This window comes from Triticum urartu, chromosome 6 (assembly GCF_003073215.2).
Source record: "Triticum urartu cultivar G1812 chromosome 6, Tu2.1, whole genome shotgun sequence".
In the NCBI taxonomy this organism is placed as follows: domain Eukaryota; kingdom Viridiplantae; phylum Streptophyta; class Magnoliopsida; order Poales; family Poaceae; genus Triticum; species Triticum urartu.
Window position 1 is genome coordinate 390,873,099 of NC_053027.1, and position 12,413 is coordinate 390,885,511.

Below are 12,413 nucleotides of genomic sequence, written 5' to 3' on the forward strand. Positions count from 1 at the left end.
CTAGAGCTCGAGTGTGCGGGAATGGGTAAGCAAGGAGGAAGAAGGCGTGGGTGAAAAAAGTAAATATTTGTTCCTTTATAAGGGCGGAAGAGGCGATGTGTCTCCCTACTTTCCTGGCAAAACCGCTTATTCCCCAGACACCGTAATTGATGGTGCGGTTGGGTTACCCACGTCCGTATTGATGAGAATCCCGTGATAAGGGGAACACGATCTCTGCTTTGACAAGACATGTCAAGAAAACCGCCTCGCGATATGTGGCGGAGCTGGTTAAGAAAAGCGGTTCGAATAAAAACCGGGCCATGGCGTGATGGCATGCTGTCAAAACGTGTCAATAGATTAGATTTGTGGAAATATTATTATCTCTATGGTGGTATGTGGAACTCATTTTGCAGGGTCGGACACTATCATTGTATTCAAACTCTTCTATGGTGTATTCGGAGGAGGAACCCGCCTTGCAATGCCGAAGACAATACTGCGCGCCGGACTCATCGTCATTGAATCCTGGTTCAGGGGCTACTGAGGGAGTCCTGGGTTAGGGGGTCTCCGGATAGCCGGACTATATCCTCTAGCCAGACTGTTGGACTATGAAGATACGAGATTGAAGACTTCGTCCCGTGTCCGGATGGGACTCTACTTGGCGTGGAAGGCAAGCTAGGCAATACAGATATGTATATCTCCTCCTTTGTAACCAACCTTGTGTAACCCTAGCCCTTTCCGGTGTCTATATAAACCGGAGGGTTTTAGTCTGTAGGACAAGATACAATCATACCATAGGCTAGCTTCTAGGGTTTAGCCTCTTTGATCTCGTGGTAGATCAACTCTTGTACTACTCATATCATCAAGAACAATCAAGCAGGACGTAGGGTATTACCTCCATCAAGAGGGCCCGAACCTGGGTAAACATCGTGTCCCCTGCCTCATGTTACCATCCGCCTTAGACGCACAGTTCGGGACCCCCTACCGAGATCCGCCGGTTTTGACACCGACAACCACCCCCGCGTAAAAATTGTGAACAAGCCCACAGCTAAAATTATTGGAAACATGGGTTGCCCCAACATGCATTATTATTTATATTTTCTACTCCCCTCATTCCTAAATATAAGTCTTTTTTATTAGCCACACCTAAGACAAGAATTTTTTTATTAGCAGTGAACCCCACATGTCATAGACACAAAAAGTGTGGCAAGATTCCCTTAGGCAAGCCAAAGTGTGTCTAACAATTTGAGCAACTCAAGTTAGGAAAGTGTGGCAAGTGTGGGAAAAATAATGTAGCAACATAAGAAAAACATAGTCACAATCCAAACAGCCCTAATTTTTTGACATACATGAAAGTTTGGTTAGTTAAATTTATAGTCAAAATTTGGCAAGGTGCATCAAATCAACACATGCAAGTATCAAAAGGGAAGTCACGACATGCATGCATGCGTTGTACTCCCTCCGTTTCCAAATATAAGTCTTTTTAGAGATTGTAACAAGTGACTACATACGAAGCAAAATATGTCTACATACATCCGTATGTAGTAGTCCTTTTGAAATGTGTAAAAAGACATATATCGAGTGCAGTGCTTTGATGTGTCGCGTCAACTCCTAAAAGACCGAGAAGTTTGATTACTACAATGCCCTCTCCCTCGTGGACTGAGCTCCGGTGCCTTAACTGGACCTGCCTTTGGCTGCATGATAGGTGGGCCAGCCACCTGTTGGGCCCACCTATCATAGACGCAAAGGCAGGAGTAGTAAGTCAATGAAGCTGCGTCCCTCCCTTGCGCATGAGCGTGGTGGCTGGCGGGACTAGTAGGAGCTTTCGCTACACGCTTCTTGACGGCAGCGAACTTGCGGATGGAGTTGACCATCATGTCGTCCATGCGAGAGGCGAAGCCGGCGTCGGCGAGGGCTACGACACCGGCGGTCACCAGCACCATCTGGAAATGCTGCGCGGTGCGGGGCCGCAGGCCGGCGCCTTGGATGATTTGGCACAGCCGACTGCCGCTGGCGACCATCGCCTCCATAGGTGCTTCTGGCTCCTGGTCACTTGGTCTTGGATTGGAGTGAGTAGTGTTGCATAGAGACTAAGGAGTAGATGGATTGGAGTTTGGGGCGGCTTTATATGAGAATCCAAACTCTGTTGCATTCACATTGTGCTGGCTCTATTCTGCTTCTCCAATTAATTCATCTGCATGTAGAGTAATTTGAGGATGCATCATTAACCGTTCAACGTCTCGGGAACCGCTACCCTCTCCCTCCTTGGCATTCAAGCACCTATGGAGGTGAGGCGACTGCCGCTCGCGTTTATCGCGTGCCAGGAGACGCTCCCGTCGATGACGAGCTGCCTATGGTGACTTCGTAAATTTCAAGATGATAGTACTAGTATACTCAATATTGTGCACCGCGACCAAGGCCGAGAGGATAACGAAAGAACTACGTATTTATTTACGGTGTAGATTCACTCATTTTGCTCCATATGTACTCCGTCTCGGTGCTGTCTAGTCACTTGTTGTAATCTCTAGAAAGGCAAATACTCCTTTCTAGTTTACATGGCTATACTAGCAAGTAGTACTACAATAGTGGGCTCACATAGCAATTTTGTCTCATGCAAGAGCCTGGCTATATGCATGCTCCAAGGTTTGCAACTGCCACGTTCGGGTTGCACATGGCTCTTAGCCTCTTTGAGAAGACGAAAAATGATGTTACTACTACTGCTTCTACAGTATCGACTCCAGTGCTGCATGTTTGAATCCACTGCTGCATGTCCGTCCACCGCGAGCGGGAGGGATAAGCAAAGGCTTGTCCTTGTCTGCGAGCCACCGCGCGCATGGGCGAGGGAGAAGGCGTGTAGTAGTAGTAAAATCAAGCTTCTCCTCGTTGTACGAGTTGACGCAACACATCATAGCACTGGCCCCACATGGTTGCTTCTAAACTTGGCTGAAAGACCCGTAGTGTACAATACTCCATTTCCTGCAACCTCTAACATTTACCCCACCAAAAATTAAAATATATATTCCTGTCTTGACCAGATGAGCGTGCAAACTAGAATCACCAGGATGACAGGAAGGGCCAGAAGATTATTTTAACCAAAAAAATATAGCATGGAGCCGACCCCAATGTTTTTAGGGCCTGTTTGGTTTCAATAATTCACCTGACTAATAAGTCAGTTGACTTAAAACCAGTGACTTATAAGTCACGCATGTTTGGTTGTCATTTGACTTATAAGTCACCTGACCACACCTTCTCACCTTGTTTTTTTATGTAAAGGTGATGGGACCCACGCAAAAGGGGGTGACTTATAAGTTGGGTCTGTTTGGCAAAATAAGTCACTTTTTTCACTTTTCGACTTATAAGTTGGTGACTTATTTGGAACCAAACAGGCCCTTAAGCTTATAGGCACGGTACATGCTATCCTAGACTACTCTACACATGAAACTGCCACACGAGCGTCCGGGTTGCGCTTGGCTCTTCGCCTCTTCGGGAAGTCGAACAATGGCCCTGTTTGGATACTCTAACTCAGTTATGGGTTAGAGTTAGATTCTAACCTAGAACTAACCCTGAACTAACTCTAACCAAAAAGGTGTTTGGATGGCAGGGTTAGATGGAGCGCGGATACGGCGAGGCGCCTTCACGGGCAGTACGAGAGGGAGGGAGGGAGAGGACAAGAAGCTTCGAGGAAGTGAGGAGGGATCTGCCTCGGGAAGAGTGAGAGAAAAAGGTGTTTTTAGTGGTCTTGAGAAGAACTAACCCAAACTAAGCCTCCTGTTTGGATATTTTTGGGTTAGTTGAGTCCAAACTAACCCAAACTAAGTCTAACATGTGGATTCAAACAGGGCCAATGATGGAGTACTACTGCAGTGCAGGAGTACTATAGTATGCTTCTGTCCATCACACACCGATTGAACTGCTGCATGTCCACCGCATATGGGAGGGAGAGCGTGTAGCGAACGAAAGCTTCTCCTAGTCCTACCAGCCACCACGCTCATGGGCGAGGGAGGGACGTAGCTTCATTGACTTACCGCTCTTGCCTTTGCGTCCATGACAGGTGGGCCCAACAGGTCAGTGGCCCACCTGTCATGCAGCCAAAGACAACTGCGGTTAAGGCGAGAGGGTGTTGTAGTAATCAAAATTCTCGGTCTTGTACGAGTTGACGCAACACATCGAAGCACTGCACTCGATATATTTCAAAAATTTGTGTTTACCGATGCATTAATTACAACGCATGCATGCATGTCGCGACTCTCCTTTTGATACTTGCATGTGTTGATTTAATGCATCTTGAAGTAGTATGAATATGTGACGGTAAAGCTTTGTAATGCCCCAGCCCTAATAAAGCGAGAGATGGTTGTTCACGAGGAGGGCAAGATCATGTATACGGAACATGACCCGATGATGGAGCTCTCTATGGTCTTGATGGACCTCACCTTGCTCCACTGCCCCTTGTGCCTCCGCCCCTTGACGCCTTCGGTGTATGAGGTTCGAATACACCTCGTCCGTTCGGCTGATCGAGCAAGGTGCAGGTTTCTTGATTGATGTGTTGTTTGATTGATTTGTGCAGTGCAAGGGAGGGAACCTGGCTTGCGCGGACTGCCGCATCGAGCGCCCCGGGAACCAGCGGCAGTGCCAGAAGTGCGAGCGCGATGGTGGCTTCGACGTGCGGAACACGGCGGTGGATGCCGTCCTCTCCACGGTGAGGGTGGAGTTCCCGCATGAAGGTTGTGGGCTCTACATCACTTACCACAAGCTCGCCGAACACCAGAGCCTGTGTCCGCTCGCGCCCCGCAAATGCTCCGTGCCCGTCTGCGGCTATGAAGGCCCGCCGCCGGTGCTCTCCCACCACATCAGCACCGTGCATCCCATGCCCGTGCACAGGATCTAGTACGGCAAGGCGCTCCAGCTGCAAGTGCCACTGTCGGAGCCATGGCTCTTGCTATTCGCGGAGGAGGACGGCCACACGTTTTTCTTGATCGGCGGCGTGCTCGACATTAGCGCGCCTATCGCCGTGTCGGTCGTCAGCATCAGAGCGGGGGTGTCCCCACTGCCGCACTACGTGGCCAAGCTGTGGGCGAACGGCCCGCCGGGGGAGCCCAAAGGCAGGACCGACGCCATCAAGGTGGAAATGGAGGTGACAAGCAGCAGGGATCCCGGCGACGTCGCCATGCAAGAGCTGACCTTCTTCACAGTTCCGCCCAAGCTGCTGGCCGGGGCTAAGCTGGTGTCCCTCCACATTCAGATTGACAGGCTCACGTCCTAAATGATTCTATAGTGCCTCATGTTTATATTAGTAATATGCTAATATAGGGGTTAGCTCGGTCTACTTTAGCTTAAGAGTTGGTGGGTTTTGGTGGCGATGCAACAATTACCTCGACATCAGATTAGCAGTGAAAGTAATTTTGAACAGTCGAATGGATATTTTGTGTCTGTTGGATATAAAGATCCTTTGGGTAAGAAGTAACAGCTTATATGCTTTTTTTCTGAAACGGAACAGAATTTTTGTTGACATGCACTAATATTTTTGAAACGGGCGCCAGGCTGTAGCTAGAAGGGCGATTGGGACGCGACATCGGCCCATACCGCAGTGACCCCCGATTGGGACGCACCGACTGTGGATTTTCTCCCTCGCCGATGTCGACTGCGTCTATGCACAACATTGTTCCCTTCCCCCAGCTGCGGGATCAGGTCGGATATGTGACCAGCGGTGTGGCCATCGTCATTCTATGCTTGTGAAGAGAGCAACCCAAGCAAGCAGGCTTGTAGCTTAGGCTCATGCTAGTGTATATATAGTGGTTTTCTTTTTCTCTTCATATCAACCATTTTATATTGTGTATGTGTCATTGAAGAGTGAAATGATGGTTGCTTCTTCCGACTAACTTATTGTGTGATTTGACTGCTCCTTTAGTGGCCCCTACACGTACTCCCCCTACGTGCATGCAATAGTCACACGTACAAATGGACGCGAAAACGCGCGCGACACCCTAATGCATGCATGTCCGAGCACATGATGGAACACACACGGTCACGCTCAAGTTCTCAAGCTACACGTGCATGCACACACATACTCAGCCAGGGTGAGCTAGTGACCATATAAACACCGGAAAATGTATATATTGAGCGCAATGAGCGTATTATAAAGTCCACTGACCGTATTTTTACAAATATACAGTGACAGACAGTGTATTTATCTCGTTTGAAATTAAGCCATATTAACCGGAGAGGAGGCTGTATGGACTAGCATTACTTTGATGTGTCTCGTCAACTTGCCGAACAAGGAGAAGCTTGCGCGCGGTGGCTCGCAGGACAAGGAGAAACTTTTGACTAATGCAAGCTATCCTTCGCTCAGGCGGTGGGTGTGCAACAGTTAATTCGGTGTCAGATTGCCAGAAGCATACACTATACTAGTAGTACTATTATTATTGCACTTCCCGAAGAGGTGAACAGCCAAGCGCAAAGTTTACTAGTACTAGTACTACTACTATAGTCTATAGAGGTAGTACTAGGAACCGGATGGAGGAGCGTCTGGACTCTTATTATATTTTTTAAATGTGATCAAGCAATCTTCAACACATTTGGTTCTCTTCAAGGGTTCTCGCACATGATAATGGAAGTTGATTGCATGGTACACTCGCCACAATTCCCGCTTAATTCTGGCTCATATCCTATTACAAATAGGAGCGCTCGGTAATATTTCCTCTTTTTTGGTATTCAGCATGTAAACAGGTCAGCAAACCTTGCGACGCATCTTTGTGTGAACCGTGCTTGCTGCACTTTGAATGTGGCCGAGAGCTGGCTTGATGAAACACCTCACTTCCTACTTCTTTTTTTGCGGGGTACCTCGCTTCCTAGTGACCAGTGTCTAGGTTGATCGTCCTAAGAATGCTTATACCGGAAAGGAGGGAGTATGGACTAGCACTACTTGTTGGTGTGTCCCGTCAACTCGCAGAACAAGGAGAAGCTTGCAGGACAAGGTGAATCTCGCTTACGCCTTTTGACTACTGCAACTTACCCTCGCCCAGGCGGTGGACATGCATCAGTTCATTCGGTGTCAGATTGCCAGAGGCATACACTGTAGTACTGAACATGCGGAGTACCATAATTGTTCGACTTCACGAAGAGGCGAAGAGCCAAGCGCAAGGTTTAGTAGTACGAGTAGTACTACTACTAGAACCGCATGGTGGAGCCTCTGTACTCTTATTTTTCTTAATATTTGATAAAGTACACATTTATTCCGGAGAAGGGCGGAAAACGGCAACCCAACATGTAATGATGATATCGATCAACCATGCTCGAATATATCTTGGCCTCCGTGCGAGCCCGTCTGTGTGTTCTCGCTCCTCGTCTCTCTCAAGGAACAGCGAGTTGGCCATTTTGCCGCCAATTGAGATCGGTTTGCTCACACTCCGGTCCCGCATGTCAGTGATATGCCAAGAGGAGGTGCGTTGACCAACTGGCCATACGCGTACTTGGTTTTGCACCTTCATACTACTCCTCCCTCCATCACAGTTTACATGGCGCGCTTCATTATGATGCATTTCTCTCAATGCATTTCCACCACCAAAGAGACTTTAGACGTGTTTGGTTTAATGCTCAATTAATTAGGGCGTGGTAACCGTAATTTTCTCTCGATGTAGTACTACGGTGTGGACTAAGTGCATGCATGTGTCTACTCGGGGTGGAAGCACTACATGCATGTGTGTACGCATTATTTCCTCTAGTAATAGACGCCGTGCTATAACTACCAATGCTATTTTTCAGGCCGATCGCTAGTCGCCTTGGTCCGAGAGATTTTCTCCTTTTCTGAAGCGCGCTCTATAAACAGTGACCGATGGAGTAGTATGAGTGGATTCAAAGAAGAGCGTATTGATGGTTGCTTCTTCCGAGCAACTTACAATGGGAAAGGTGGGGCTTATGATTTGACTGCTCATTACTCACTATTAATACGGCGCAATGACCGGTTTGAGTCTCCCATGCGGTTGTGCACTACCCCCTCGGTTCTTAAATATACTCCGGAGTATTTGTGTTTCTAGATATTTCAATGAGTGACTACTCAAATATTTGTCTTTTTAGAGATTCAAATGGACTATTGCATACGGATGTATATAGACATATTTTAGAGTGTAGATTCACTCATTTTGCTCCGTATGTAGTCACTTGTTGAAATCTCTAGAAAGACAAATATTTAGGAACGGAGGGAGTACATATACGAAGCAAAATGAGTGAATCTACACTCTAAAATATGCCCATTAGAAATTTGTAAAAAGATAAATATTGTTGATGACAGTTGCGATAACAAAAAAGAAGCATATTCCTTGTCCTAAGGGAAGATAACAACACGGTTGTGTTTGTCCAAAACGGTGTGACGACGATATTGCAATATGGAAAGTACGCCGGACGAGCTACGTTTTGTGCAAAGAACTATGGAAGATCCACATGCAGCGACGTGGGAAGACTAGCAGTGGAGCAAGGCCGGAGGGGATACCTGGAGGTCGTCGGGATGTAACTAGGTGAGGAGCGGCGGGCTGAATCTGCCCATACTGCGACAACGAGCAGGTGGCGTAGGCCCTACCGCGCCGGAGCTTGGTCAGAGAGAACATCGTGTACCGCAGATCGGGACGTGCTGCCTCGGCACCGTCGAACAAAGAAACGATGCACATCCTCCCTTTCCGATGGTAGACGGGATGCGGCCGGATCAGTGACCAACGGTGAGAGAGAGAGAGGCCACCGAAGCCTTGTGTGAGGTACTCTGAAGAGAGACGAACCAAGCAGGGAGGCTCCATTGTATATAGTGGAGCGGACTACCTTTTTCTCCATAAAAATCATTTTATATTATGTGTATGTGCCATTGAGCAATATAACTTTATTTAAAAATAACGCGCCAACGCATCAAGTCAAACTTTGTTTCGTGCATGCGCGGTACACGACCTCCGTAGGTAAACAACCACTACACGCGTTCAAATTAGCATGTGGGCTGCCATTTCATACAGAAATGAGCTCCACCGTGTACCCGCGCGGGTGTGGCTGGGCACGAAGCGTGAGTACGTGTGCACGGTGCACCTATTCTCTTCTTGTATATGTACACCACCTACGTGGGGTTGTGTGAGAGAGATACAAACGTAGAGAGATATAGTGTGTGGGTTCATGAGAGTTTTTTTAGGGGAGAGGGGTCAATCAAAAAATATAACATATGCATGTGTGTGAAATAGAGTCCTAGATATATCATATATATAGAGGGGGCGATCCACGAGAAGAGAGTGGAGGTTTCATCGACTTGAGGTGTCCATAGAATCGAAGAGGGATGATGTGTGTGTGTTCGCGCGGTCGATAAAGAGTGCCATCGAATTTGTGTGTGCCCACGTCAAAGATATAGAGTGGCTGGCCTACTAGAACGAGGGAGGGGACAGGTGCGATTTGTCTCTGTGGCATGGATACCTACCAACAACGCTCGACTATCGGTGTGTGGTGGGGGGGAGGGATGCCTAATTAATTATACAGGTACAATGGCTGGTATATGTGTGGAGGAGGAGAGAGGCCTACCTCATGTATTAAGGGAGATCAATCTACCTCATGTATTAAGGGAGATCGATAGACATCCATGCATATGTGTAGGAGAGGAATAAGGTTGGGAGAGAGACGGAGCTAGAGTGTTGGAGGGAGTGGTAGTGGAGTTGCTTCTAACAAATGGTTTGATAGGCTTGCTAGATAACCGGAGGGCACGCCTGCAATATCAATAAGAGAGGGGATGGTTTCCAGTCTGTGCACGTGCATGTGAGAGACGGGTCAGGACGCATGCATGAATGATGAGGGGGAAAGATATGGCTGTGGTAAGCAGACAGAACTACATAGGAAGATCAATCATCCTTTGTCAGATAAAGGAGAGACATAACTTGTGAGGTACGTCGATCGATGGGGGGAATAGTTAAAGTCGACCTAGGTATATGTTGGGAGATCGATCGGTATACATGCATGTGTGTGTTAGAAGCAAATGAGGCACGTGGAGAAGGATAGAGAGAGAGAGGGATGCATCTAGGAGGTGGTGCGAGAGTTATACTATATTGAGGGGGAAGGAGTGTGCGAGTACGAGATCGATGAAAAGAGTGGTGGGAGTGAGGCATGGGCGATGATAAGAGAAGAGGGGAAGCTTGTGTTTGTGCTAGGCACACCTGGCTAGAGAGGCATATCGTTCGATGTGTGCCGTAAAGAAGGAGCTGGGGGACCTACACACACCATGGGTGAACGACCTAAAGTGAAAATACGAATTTGCACGATGGAGCTAGAGAATGCTGAGGGAGGGTGAGAGGGATGCGGGCGTCTGCATGCACGAGAGAAAGTTAGCGCTAGCTAGCTACAAAGATCAGAGGATTGTGTGGGTGTAAAAGACGAATAGAGATCATACTTCATTATAAAAAGCGAATTCGGATATTTGAAGAATTTATCATAGTGTTTTAAACCGACGCATGTGTGAATATATATAATGGTGATGCACATGGTGTGGTTATGAACATGTTATACTACATATAATATATTTTATCTCTACTCTTATAAAAAACGGAGTTTTTGATGATGGTGCCATCCTGCAATATAGGCCGTCCGATTTATATCTGACGTATAGGAAGGTAACTATGGCAATTTTGAAAAAAGATACCCACACCCCTCTCCATATTTGCAAATTAGGCCTCCCCTTGATCATGTTGATGTTCTGTGGAACACATGGGGATCTTGCTAGTACTACGTATAACATATAGAACATTGATCATAAAATTTGGGCTAATGTGTGGCTTTTGCAGCTCAGGTCTAAATACTTGTCATAATGTAGGGGGCGGGGCACTATACTATGTGTGATAAACACGGTGTACACGTATGGAACATGGTTTAGATTATGAATATATAGTTAGTACATCAAATGTACTATTATTTGGAATCAACATCAAGTGTATTCAAAAAATAGAATTCGAGTTCATGTAGTACACAAAGTTCATATCTATCTCTATAGTAATCATGTGGTGTGTTATTAAGGTAATACACGAATGATGGTTGAAGTTGGAAACAATCATGATTGTAGATTCTAGTTGAAATAGAGAAATGAATTCAAATTCAGTTCAAATTGCAGTGGTAGTATAGACATTTGGAATGCACTAAAATGTTGGTATGAGTAGGTTACATGCATTATACAACAAGCGAAAAAATTTAATTGGACATAACATGGATTCATTCTACCGAATAGCATTTAATTGCACTAAATTGTTGGTATGAGTAGCTTTAAATAGCATTTTTATAGTAAAACGGGGCAAGACTCTCTCTTTGTGTGGTGTGAATAGTTTTATTTTTTCGTTTTCTTTTTGGCTCAGGGAAGTGAGAATTGATTTGGTATGTACAAGTACAATATTACACGTGAGTCTTGTCCGTAAAATTCAACCCGCGCCTTGTTATATCCCGAAAATTCAGATATCGTGCTCCTTCACAACCCGCGCCTTGCTATCCCGAAATTACAACACGCGTGAAAAATCCCTCCAGCTGCCAAATCCCGACACATGAAATCCCCCTTCTAACCCTGAGCCGAAAGGGCCGCTAGTTCAAATCGGTGGGGGGTACTTTTGTAACACACCCTACATTTTGGACAAGCGCGTCCCTAAGTCATGGTTCACCCCCTCCCATCGCCTCCTTTTCGCCATTCGAAATCCCAAGCCGCCATAACATCTCTGCTCCAGCCGCAAAACCCCACCTTCCTCCATCCGCCACCTCACCACTGCCCAGCCGGAGCCTCTTCCTCGACGACGTCGTCCACCGCAATAGCTCGACGTCCCTCATCCACCTCCCCGGATGAGGATCCGTCGTCCCGCCGGCTCAGTCGCCCCGTCCTCCATCTCCAAGGAGCTGCTCCGACGATCGCCTCGTCTATCGCGGCTGGTCCATCCCCACAGCGCTGCCTTAACCTGCTCCACCGGAACTGCAGAATCCTCACCAACTCCTCGGACGGAGCCGAGGCCTACTCGGCGGCACCAAAGAGCTTGTACATTCATCGCATCGCACCTTCTCCTTAACTCGACCTCCCGGCGCCGACGGTGCTCCATCCCGCACCCCCATGGAGCGGCTACCTTGAAGCCGGCGCCGCGGGCGACATCTCCATGGCGGCTCTCCCCTAGTGCGAGGCCCCTTCGGTGGCAGCATCCATACCAGCCGGATCTGCTGCTGCTGCTCCGGCTCTTGCTCGCTCGCTCACGCTGCTGCTACTGCTCCGGCTCTCGCTCGATCGCTCGCTCACCCAGCTGCTGCTGCTCCGGCTCTCGCTCGCTCACGGTGTTGTTGCTGCTCTGTCTCTCGCTCAATCGCCCAGCTGCAGCAGCTCCGGCTCTCGCTCCCTCGCGCTACTGCTACTGCTCTCCCGCTCACTCGTGCTGCTGCTCTGCTCCGATTTCGCTACACTTCAGTCGACTTAA

The 12,413-nt window shown here is 47.7% G+C and overlaps 1 pseudogene; it reads left to right on the forward strand.

Moving 5' to 3' along the window:
• Window positions 1-3,474: 3,474 nt before the first annotated feature.
• On the forward strand, window positions 3,475-5,236 carry LOC125516672 (annotated as a pseudogene).
• Window positions 5,237-12,413: the final 7,177 nt, after the last annotated feature.